Below are 12,229 nucleotides of genomic sequence, written 5' to 3'. Positions count from 1 at the left end.
AGACAGTCTCAAATCTTGTCTCCTACGCATCCCTACTTTTCATAGGACGACGTTTTCTTCGTTACTCAATGTGATTATTTCTTTAATAAAGATTATTATTTTTTTAAAAAAAAAAAAATGTCTTATATTTTGACTTAGGACAGTATTAACCCTTAAGCCGGATACACATTGACCAAAGCAGACCAGCCAAGACGAAGCAAAGAGAACCAGAAGAGAATAAGGCCGTGAAAAAAAAAGTTTTCAGTTTTAAAATCGCTTCGATTTCTATCAGAAAAACTCGGTTTTAGTTTTAAAACCGGATTCGATAAATATGGAAACTGGCTTCTTTTAGAAAACCGAAATGTCAGTTTTCGGTTTTCTTAGAAATCGGTTTCCGGTTTTTATGTGAACAGGTTTTGCCCATTCTTAATATTTTTTTTAATATAAATTTTTAATATGAAATGGTATATGAAATAGTGTGAAATTACAATTTTGTCCATAAAAATACCACAACTTCTTGTCAGTTTCTTGTATATCTGTAAGCATATACTGTATATCATAACTGAAGGGTGAAATGGTGCTTTAAAAAACATCAAATGGAGTAGTTTTTTTTTTCAATGTATGTTTAATATTACTTAAGTTAAACTTGCTTTAAATCTATTCAAATTATGTATCAGGAGATACATTTTTCAAAAAGAAAGGAACGTTTAACTTAAATTCAAAATGACACCAATAAAATCAACCATTAATATTTCCGTTCATTTTACATACAACACATCGATCCTGTAGCCTCAAATAGGTTAAATCATTGTTCTGAGGAACAAAAATCGCTCAACAACCTTAATACGGAATAGTGATCGCCAGTGGTGTATTTAGGATTTTTTGGGGGAGGCTGCGCACAACACGGGGAAGCAGGAGGGGCAATTGCCCACTTGAGTTTGAGTATTAAATATATTTTGATCGATTACCTACTAACATATTAGGAAAAACGTGAAACTCGTATGTCGGTGGAGGATGGTATCCGCTATGTTGATATCCGTAGAAGTTAGTGTGGAACACTAGTTTCGTTTATCAGCTCCTCTTAGTTTTGGTGTTACTGACGACGGGCGACTTGAATCCCAACTAACAACGGTCGAAAGTATGATAGGAGAAACGAAAGAAAGTAACAACTAAGAAAAAGAAACAGAAGAGTAAAATGGACGAAAGAAAGAAAAAAAGAACTCAGTTCTTACCTGGAATGAAATTTGACAAATACAGTATTATTTCTGAACAAAGAATATAAGAAAATGGAAAGTTAATGAATTTCTTACAAATGGTAATTATTATTGTTGCACGTGGAATGCGAAATTTATTTCGGGGGCCCTTGAGCCCGATAGCTCCCTAAATACGCCACTGAGAAGTAGCCAAAGAATAACTGTAGGTATGAGTTATCTATACTTCGTGTGTGAATTGTACACTGCTAAGCCTTCTGTATTGAACAAGCTTTCTCTCTCTCTCTCTCTCTTATTCTCTTGACGTTGCTTTCTCTCCCCTCGCTTCGTCCCCCTAACGGAAGACCGAAAAAGGGGAGGGTAATTAACTAATTACGCTCCCGCAATTACTGTTCCCCGGGCATTTAATTACTAGCCGCAACACTAACATTGAGTCGTATCTTTTAAGTTTAGGAACCAACATACGTATGTAATCACTCTCTATGTACGTTTTAAAAGTAAATTCTAACTACCAACCAAGGATGCTATAGTTTTAATAACATTTTTAAAAGTAAATTCTAACTACCAACCAAGGATGCTATAGTTTTAATAACATTTTTAAAAGTAAATTCTAACTACCAACCAAGGATGCTATAGTTTTAATAACATTTTTAAAAGTAAATTCTAACTACCAACCAAGGATGCTATAGTTTTAATAACATTTAAAAAAGTAAATTCTAACTACCAACCAAGGATGCTATAGTTTTAATAACATTTTTAAAAGTAAATTCTAACTACCAACCAAGGATGCTATAGTTTTAATAACATTTTTAAAAGTAAATTCTAACTACCAACCAAGGATGCTATAGTTTTAATAACATTTTTAAAAGTAAATTCTAACTACCAACCAAGGATGCTATAGTTTTAATAACATTTTTAAAAGTAAATTCTAACTACCAACCAAGGATGCTATAGTTTTAATAACATTTTTAAAAGTAAATTCTAACTACCAACCAAGGATGCTATAGTTTTAATAACATTTTAAAAAGTAAATTCTAACTAGCAACAAGGATGTTATAGTTTTAATACCATTTTTTAAAAGTAAGTTCTAACTACCAAAAAAGGATGTTATAGTTTTAATACCATTTTAAAAAAGTAAATTCCAACTACCAACGAAGGATGCTATAGTTTTACTACAAAGTAACACAAACCATAGTTGTATCTTTTTTGTTGTTTTCTTTGTTTTCCAAATCTCATAAAGTTCTATTAATTAGAATTATTTTTCTGTTTCTTTGAAACTAGAATTTTAATGGTTTGATCTTACTGGGATCAATTCTAACACAGCATTAGTTCCACCTGATTCAAAATCTGAACAAGTGGGTGGGGTTAGGTCGGAAGTAGCAGCGTTGAAACTTACTTCATTAAATAGGCTTTCTTTAACTTATAACGACAAAATTTAGTTCCTCCCATTTACTTTTTTGAAGTACCGAAACTCGAACCATTTGTTCCAAATTTTATAACTATAGGCCTATGCTCATATTTGTTTTTATTTTCGGATCCAGATGTAACTTGAACCGGAAACTTTGCATACAATTCAGCAGTCCATAATTGAATTATTAAGGTAGAAGCATAACTGAATATTTATTTAGTGTTGAAAATAACTTCCGGACATTTTTTTTTCACTTCTTATGATCATATCTTATCCGATTAATTCATATGACCTGTCATTTCGCTGTAATGCTTGGGACTTTGGGCAGAAATCCTCAAGTGCCAGACAGACAAATTGATCTCAGTCTTCAGCCTCTTCTAAATCGTTTATTTGCGTGCGCGTTGTTTATTGGAGGCCGTGCAAAAAGCCTCTTCTTCTCCAACAGCGCAAAGACTGATGGGTAACTGTCGCCTCGAATGAATATTAATGGTGGTATTTCGTATAATTAAGTACACGCGGAAAAACAACTGTCAGATAAAGGGAGAAGTTTAGTTTCAAATCTGGCACCGCCCTTCTAGACGAAATAGCTCAATTTTCTTTTCTTTTCTTGTCTCTTCACCCTCTGTCCCATGTCTCTTCATCACATCCCGATTTTCATAACCGTTTTCCATACTGTGTTTTTGGCTATATTTACAGCATTTATAATTATATATCTATACTGTATATACATAGTGTTATTTCCGAAATTGGTGGCTCTGTCACAGCTGTCAAATTATTATTATTCATACACCAACCGGTTGGACTATCCTAGTGGTTAGAGCGTTGGACTTACGTCCGCGTGGTCCCAGTTTCGACAACCAAACGGTGCTTTCGTCGTCCACCCAGTATCGTGAGGCAAACTGGGGAGTTACATGAATAAAAAGACGTGATGGCCATAAGTCTAGAAAGCTGTTAGGAACAGGGCGACGCAGAGCACTGACCACGTGTTTCGTCACTAACCTGGACTTATTTCAATTGGTCGCTAACAGATTGCGTGGAGCGGCTCAATCCCATAAAGGGCTATCATGTCAGTGATTGGTAGTTGATATTATTATTATTATTATTATTTTGAATTTACTTGAAATACCTTACCATATAATTTCACAATTTTTGAGTGTTTATTACAAGCAGCCTGGGAGTATTTCTGTCATTGTTAGAAGCATATGTCATTCGAAGGAAAAAATAATATAGTTGCTTGTTAACGGCGTATACTGTACCTCTGATTTGCACACACGATAGTATGGTTATTCACTGTATTAATTTGTAAATATTAAACGGTTCTTATTCAAAAATTATTATATATATTGACTCATTCACAAAAGATTTAAAAATAAAAAGTAGCTGGTGAAACGAAGCGAAAATCCCTTAAGAAGCCTAATCACTGCGAAATTAAGATATCGCTAATTTTACAGTAATTATGTGACATCTTCAAATAGATAAAAGGTGATCGAAACATGGAACAAGAGCGCGCTAGACAATGTTACTTTGCATTAGGTACCGTTGTCAAGAGTCACCTAGTAGCTTTCCATTTGTAACCATTTAGAAACGTGAAAATAAATGCCGATTTTCTGAATGGCGGGAAATCGAATGCATATAAGGAGTGTATTTGAAGATATGACAAAATTACAGTAAAATTAGTGGTCTTTTAATTTCGCTGTGAAGGGGCCTCTTAACACTGTACTTCTATGACATTTGTGGGTCTTTTCTGTTTCTGTTAGGTAAGCGTCTTAATCAGAAAGATGGCTGCTTTCGTCTTTTGAGTTATCGTGGGGAAACTCTTCCATGCTATAATATCGTTGATGCATGCAACCCATTGAGTAAAACAAATAACCTCTGTCCACTTGACTGACTGCGCCTTCATATTAAGCTACTCTCTTATTAATGGATGGACAACATTCAGAGTACAAGAGGTACATGATATCAGAAGGCCTAAGCGGAAACAATTCACTTCATTCCGTACCGCCATCATGTCTTTCAGGACTACGTTTTTATCATCACTACCAACTAGAGGGCGCTCGAACCAGAGGAACAGTAACAAAACCGCCCCCCTGGAGGTCCCACGAATAATGTTTTTGTGTCTCGTGTGAGCAAGAAACGTGTCTTCATTTGCGTTTTTAGTGATTTTCTTTTGTCTTTTTCATCTGACTACAAAATGGTAGTATCTTTTTCTTCCAGCTGTGTGTGGCGCTTCATGTTTCATAGAAAAGGGTTGTAAGCATGTTGGGTTTGTCACTGCATAATGCTTATGCAAGATTGTTTTGTCCGCTTGCGAAGAAATTTCCTAACTGCTGTTACTCACGCTATGTGTTTATATAGCTTCCATGTGCTCAAAATAAAACAACGGTTACATGCAAACTTTTTATACAAGTTGTCCATTCTATAAACCTGTGTCGTACTCATATGAAGGAGGGAAAGAGAGGATTATACAAATACTTGTGTTGATATAAAGTAACTTGATAAGTTTGTTCCGTTATGTTAGTGATCACTTTTATTATTACTATTTGAGATATAAGTTTAGGATTTAGTGCCTTAATGTAGCGTTTCTCGAGCTTTTCCCCCCAAGTAGTGACCTCTCCCCCAAGTTGCGGGACTGAATTTGGATTTAAACAGCATCAGAAGTGTCACTGTTCATCTCAGCGACCCTGAAAACTATGGATTCGACACTAATATCGGTCATTTTCGATCATTTTCATATATCTCCCCTCCTCCTCCTCCCATAAGTTGTACCGTCGAAGTGAAATGATATATATATATATATAAAACAAAAACATCCTAGGCCCGAATTTCATCTATGTTGCAAATTTTATCGAGATTGGTCGGGTGGTTCAAGAGTTACTAAGTCACAAACATAGTCATTTTCATATTATATTTATGTAGTAGATAGATAGATAACGCAACGTGATCGACGCCAATATTGTCCTGAATAAATTAATAGCGTGAAGAAATGTCATTGATATTAGAATAAAATTGGTAAGGATTATAAAAAACAGTGACATTATTATTATTATTATTATTATTATTATTATTATTATTATTATTATTATTATTATTATTATTATTATTATTATTATTTTGATAAGGAATATTCGTGCTTAGCACCAGTGGCGGAGCTAGAGGGTAAAAACTAAGGGGGGCAGCCAGAATCCAGACTAAGATAGGTATATCGTGAGTTTACTATAAACATCCAAAAAGTATAAATAATAGCTTAATTTTTTTTTCGCTCAAAAATCTGTAGAACCCCCGGACCCAAGTAGATTCACCACTGCTTAGCGCTTGAGAAGGGCATTCGATGAGTATAGTGTAATTGTTCTTCTATGTTACAATGATGCCACTTTTAATCGAATTATGTCAAACTTTACAAGAAATATGTTATCTTCTGCAACATAAGCAAAGATCCTTCGCTTGACTCTATATAATTTCGGATCATAAGCACACCGGCTTCCATTTTCTCCTGAGACTTGTGTAAGACTTTTTTTTTTTTTTTTTTTGTGAAACCACCAAAGTAGAGGAAGAGTAAGTTAGCAGAAGGGGTCCAGAAGCACGTAAAAAACAAAATTTACAGGTAAAATGGATGATTCAAGTACTTAGACGTAACATGACCAAATCTAACCTACCCTAAGCTAACTTCAACTAACCTAAACTAACTTAATATTAGCAGAAATAAGCGAAATTTTATCAGTTTTTGGAGAGTTATTCTGCACCCTACACTAACATAAACTAACCTAATCTAACCTAAATTAACCTACTGTGAGCAGAAATTACCAAAATTGTAACATTTTTTAAGAAAAAAAGACCTGGACCCCTTCTGCTAAACGTAGACCGTAGAGGATGCACGATTCATGTATAAACAAATTAAAAATATTGCATTTTTGTCGTAACATGCGTCTTCCAAAATCATTAGGAATGACTTTGGTAGAACCAAATTTTAAAGTAATGAGATTTTGTAACCTGAGACCCATCTATATGTCACTTGAATGTTTTTCTTCTGTTCTTTCATGTTAATTACATTAACTGTTGCATTGCGAGGAAAAACAATGGACAAGGCATGTGTTCACATACTCGAAACACGTGACATACATAACATGGTCACAATCCTCATCCAAAGGATTTTTAGAAACATTGTAGCCAATTCAAGAATGTAACCTATTTTAATTCTATTCCGTTTTGTTTTTTAAAAGTCAAAATACTTTTGTTTACACTATAATCAATCTATCTGTCCAACAGTGGTGTAGGCAGAAAGTTGCCCTGGGGGGGAGGGAGGTGACATGATTATTCAGTAGGGCCAGTTATTTTATATAAGACTAAAAACAAGCCAAAAGTGATCTTTTAGAACAGATACTCACCATACGCATATACATAACACACACATTACCATTATTATACTCAGTGGCGGCGATTGGACGTTAAAAGTGGGGGGGGCAAGACACGATCTGAATATTTGTATATCAATGTTAATATACAAATTTCCCTGGTTGAAACTATATACATTAACAGGCCATTTCAGAAAAGTGGGGAGTCAACTGTTCCCCTTTGCCCCCCCTAATCGCCGCCCATGATTATACTAGTAATGTGAAAACGTCCCCACCTATACGTAATACTAATTTCTAATAGTACACAGTCGCTTTAATAGGTGTCACTACGAGCGTCACCTGCTTGACTAACTCCAATAGATGGCGCTAGTGTCCAGGGAGATCACAGATTTAAAACTATTTTGACAATAATTCATTACAAGTTATAAACTTTAGAATTTCAATTTAATGATTTCAAAATATTACAATGACCGTAATGATATACTTAGATTTTAAACATTAGTATTGGTTTGACCGCAAGTTAGCTGGTGGGCAAAATTATAGCAAAAAACGTTAAAATCTGTAATGTACGCGAGCCAAACGCTTGGGAGGAACAACTAGTTATATTATTATTATTATTTATTACTATCATTATTATTGTTTCAGTATGCATCTGATTGAGACATGGAACTGGAAGTTAGAATTACAGGTTAGGTTAGGTTAGGAAAAAAGTCTAGGAAAAAAATTAGATCGAACATTCAGAAAATATTACGCAATAATATAGATCTATTAAGAAATTTGGAACTATATGCCTGCAATTAGGCAAATGTATAAGCGGATCGGGGGAGCGAAGGGTTGTTCTTTCTTTCAGTTCTCAGAAATAAAGGGTCATGACCGTCTAACAAAACATCCTAATTACACCAATGCAAATGCAAAACACACCTGCAAAATTATTAATTACTTTTGTTGCACAGTCAGTGACAAAAGCTCTTTCCGTCTGATGAAATTAATTTTGTAAATAACTTCAGAATGGAAGGATAATTTGAGTACAGTTTTCAGTAAATTAAAATGAATGTACTTTTCTGTAGAATGTTGCAGCTATATTACCGTTATCCCCAAAATAAATTTTACCAAACGGAAAGAATTTTAGTCGCTTACTGTACAAGAACACGGACGAAAATGCTAAGTAAGTCACCAACATGGATAACAAATGCAGTTGCAACCTACAATAGATTGATAAAAATAACTTGGATAGGTATTTATGACATAATATAGATATTTACGTATTTAGGACATAATTTATATATGGTTTACCAAACATTGTTAGGGTCGTCAAGTGTAGGAGGCTTAGGTGGGCAGGTCATGTAGACAGAGTGGAAGAAAGTAGGAACGCTTTCAAAGTTTTAACTAGAAGACCAATCGGCAAAAAGACCATTAGGAAGACCTAGGCGCAGATTGGAGGATAATATTAAGATGCTTCTTGCAGAAATAGGAATACAAAGTAGAAACTGGATCCAGGTGGCTAGGGATAGATCTCAATGGAGAGCTTTTGTGAACACGTCATTGAAACTCCGGGTTTCATCGGCTAGAGTTAGTTAGTTATAAGTATTCACGCTGCCTTACAAAGTGAAAAATTGAAATTGTAAACGAAAGGTGAACACCGTAAATGAGTATAAAACACTTGTTGTGTTGTATTCTAATTAATTAGGCCATACTTCTGGTACACTAACTAAAATGTAAACTGAATTTAGGATGTATTTATTATTTAATTTATTTATTGTATTTCCAACCACTATTTTTCATTTTCAAGTGACAATAGAAGATAAAAAGAGATTTTGTAATCGATTTTTAAAAAATCGAATTCGATATTTCAACGGATTTGCATGTTTCGTAGTTTGTTTATCCGAAAATAGTTAATTTGGATGTCTGTCTGCCTGTTCCTCTATTCGCTTAGAGGTCTTACTTTTCAACTTATACGGATTATATTTTAGAGATTTTTAGGAGAGGTCGAATTTTTCCTAACCCCCAAAATAAGAGTATTGTACTGTTAGGTTAAAATTATATATATTTTAGCCTAATTTAGCCGATATATATAATTTTAACCTAACAGTACAATACTCTTATTTTGGGGGTTAGGAAAAATTCGACCTCTCCTAAAAATCTCTAAAATATAATCCGTATAAGTTGAAAAGTAAGACCTCTAAGCGAATAGAGGAACAGGCAGACAGACATCCAAAATTAACTATTTTCGGATAAACAAACTATGAAACTATATATATGAATTTCTCGTAAACAGCTGCAATTTTGTTTATATTTCATAAAACAATAATTCATAAACACAAAAACGGACATATAATCCTATGGTCTGGTATAAGTTATTTTTGTGTTAAGAATTCAGAAAGAGTGGTAGTTTAATCTTGGAGAAATAAGTCCTTTTCTTACCATTTCTAAAAAAAAAAAAAAAAAAAAAAAAAAAAAAAAAAAAAAAAAAAAAAAAAAAAAAACTTACATACATGGTTTATTAATAATAAATACTAAAAGTGTGACATAGCCTAAGTCATTTCTCGTGTAAAATCTAGAAATGTGACATAGCCTAAGTCATTTCTAATGTGAAATCTAAAAATGTGACGTAACCTAATAATTTCTCCCGTGAAATCTAAAAATGTGACATAGCCTGAGTCATTTCTCCTGTGAAATCTAAAAATGTGACATAGCCTGTCATTTCTCCTGTGAAATCTAAAAATGTGACATAGCCTAATCTCTTGTGAAATCCGACACAAAGTAGTTCACTCTTGGAAGTAAATTTATTTTTGATGATTTTCTCAAAAATAACTCAAGTGATTTAATTCATATTTCATCAATAAATTGTTTCAGCAATAATTGCAAAATAACATGAGTTAATTTAAGAAATTATAGCCAAACAGTTTAGAGCGGTGGCTCCTGCCTTTTATTTAAATCAATTTATTCACGGCAAAGAAGTTTATTATAAAAGATTATTTACAATCATTAGTAAATAATTTCACTGTTTTTTTGTTAGCATAAAAGTATTTCTTTTTCTTTTTTTTTTTTAAAAAAGTTACTTGTGTTTACTTCCATACATTGCTATGCTTTTGTGTGTTCAAGATAGTCATGCTATTCTGAAACAATTTAGATCAGAACATAATATTCTGATTGGCAGTTTGTATTGTATTCTAATGTGTAATATTTACAACTGGTGCAACATAATTTCAACATTACCATAAATTTTTCCACTGTTTGTATTATTAAATTTATATTATAATTTAAAAAAAAAAACATTTTTCACTAATTTTTACTGTTAAGAGTCATATATTATTAGCTAGGAATGCACACGAAAAATAAGAATTGATGCTCTCTCGTCTCCCAAATGTGTCGGTAAAGTGAATGTCTCGTCTCAAAAAACTATTTGTTTATATTGGAAGAATTCTGTCTCATGTCGAATATCATCACATAAAATTCTATTGTCTCGACTCGTCTCGTGCGCATCCCTTAGTGTATTTTAATGAAAAATAAAATGTTCAAAATGATGAAATGTAGCCTATATCAAATCTTACTGAGCTAATCAAAATCACATGCTTTAAGACAATTTTCATGTGTAGTTTTTGAGAAAGTCAACGATAAAAATAAGCGCTAAAATTTTTATTCATGACCAACAATAAAGTTACGCCACTTATCATTGTAGAACTGATACTAGTTAATATTTTCTTATCAGACCTTCCCTAATATTATGGTTAACAGAGGCGGGTCTAGGAGGTAAAAACTGAAGGGGCAGTCAGACCCTAGACTATGATAGGTATATCATTAAGTTTAATATAAACTTTCAAAAATATATAAATAATAGCTTAAATTATTTTGTCACTCAAGAAACTGGGAACGTAGGCCCCCCGGCCCCGAGCTAAATCCACCACTAATGGTTAATGAGATATAATAACTTAAAACTAGATTTTTCTATCATCTACTGTTGAAAATTTAATGTTAAATATTTTTCAATTCATGTTTTCAGCAGAGCGTTTACGGTTATTATTATTATTATTATTATTATTATTATTATTATTATTATTATTATTATTATTATTATTATTATTATTATTATTATTATTATTATTATTATTATTATTGTTGTTGTAATTAAATATGGCTACATCACAGCGTGATAAATGTTTACAATAATGAACACGTTATAGGGAAATGCGTCACAAAAATGGCTCTAAAGTGTGTTAGCTAACGATGACAAAATGTCATGCACTTATAACAATATTCTTGCTACTTTGATATTTCTTTAGTCTAAATCAACGAAGCCGAAATGATAACATTATGATAATAATGATAATATTAATATTATACTAATAGTTGTAGTATTTTCAACTATAAAACTAGGACCTACTAGAAATACTACTAGTATTAATAGTAATAGTACTATGTATTAATTTTAAATGCCAAAATAAGCATAGAAATAAATTTCTTACGCGTTGGGAAATCTTCTTGCGCCAATTTCTATGATGAAACAGTAATGTTTTTACTTTTTAATTTTCTAAGTTCCTCCATTTTGAGTGACATTGCCAATGGCAGTATGGTCTCTTTTCATTAGGTTGTCCGTCTCGGCCCTCAGCTGTCAGCGATTTATCTTAGCATGCGAGCGAGCCAACCAGCGCCTAGCGTCATGTGGTGACAAAACTAATCCACTGCTCACGCCTGGCCAAGAGAAACATGGTTATTTGCAATGATTTTCACTCCATATTTAAAGCGTTAATTATACCAAATAATAGTGGATCTCATGTTTTTATTGATTATTGTATTACGTAGATATATAAGTGCTGAGTTACAAATAAAACTGACTACTTAATTCGACAAAATGTGGGCTTGTTATTGCTGTTATGTTGCCTTTGAGTGTAGTAGTTCCGGTATTTCCCGCATGACGGCGTTGGTAGTTATCGGCGACATGGCTGTCGTTCGCCGTCATTTGTGTAACTGGTTTTGGCGGCGTATTCTTTGTCACGAAAAGTTAACCTCAAGGATATAATTAAACTAGAAGTTTGCCAGTTTATTTTCCATGTATAAACTAAAAGAGAGTTAGGAATTTACTATCACTAGCCTACGAAAAATAGATAATAGGATTATTTTATTACAAAAATCTTATACAGCAAAATATAGAAAGTTTTAGTGCTGAACAGAGAGCACAAGTGAGTGTGTAGAAAACTGAAGGGAAATAGCGGTATTACATAGGAATTAAAGTTGTTCTGATACACATAAAATTCATTAAGATATTGAGAACACACTAAAATAAA

At 33.0% G+C, this 12,229-nt stretch overlaps 1 protein-coding gene and 1 long non-coding RNA gene across 14 annotated transcripts in view; one reads left to right on the top strand and one right to left on the bottom strand.

Moving 5' to 3' along the window:
* Positions 1-12,229, top strand: part of LOC145678864 (uncharacterized) — a 544,231-nt gene that overhangs the window by 414,153 nt on the left and 117,849 nt on the right. The gene's annotated exons all lie outside the window — the stretch shown is intronic.
* The window catches only part of LOC145678868 (uncharacterized), a 157,916-nt gene that overhangs the window by 99,448 nt on the left and 46,239 nt on the right, over positions 1-12,229 (bottom strand). Inside the window, exon 2 of one of the 2 annotated variants that reach the window (XR_014130462.1) lies at positions 11,411-11,636. The exons of the other annotated variant lie outside the window; for it this stretch is intronic. This is a non-coding gene — a long non-coding RNA (uncharacterized LOC145678868). The remainder of the gene's footprint in view (positions 1-11,410; positions 11,637-12,229) is intronic. 2 annotated transcript variants of the gene reach the window in all.

The sequence above is a fragment of the Thermobia domestica genome, chromosome 2 (assembly GCF_964235325.1).
Source record: "Thermobia domestica chromosome 2, izTheDome1.hap1.1, whole genome shotgun sequence".
Lineage (NCBI taxonomy): Eukaryota > Metazoa > Arthropoda > Insecta > Zygentoma > Lepismatidae > Thermobia > Thermobia domestica.
Note: the sequence above shows the minus strand (reverse complement) of the source record. Positions and strands in the feature narration are given on the sequence as shown.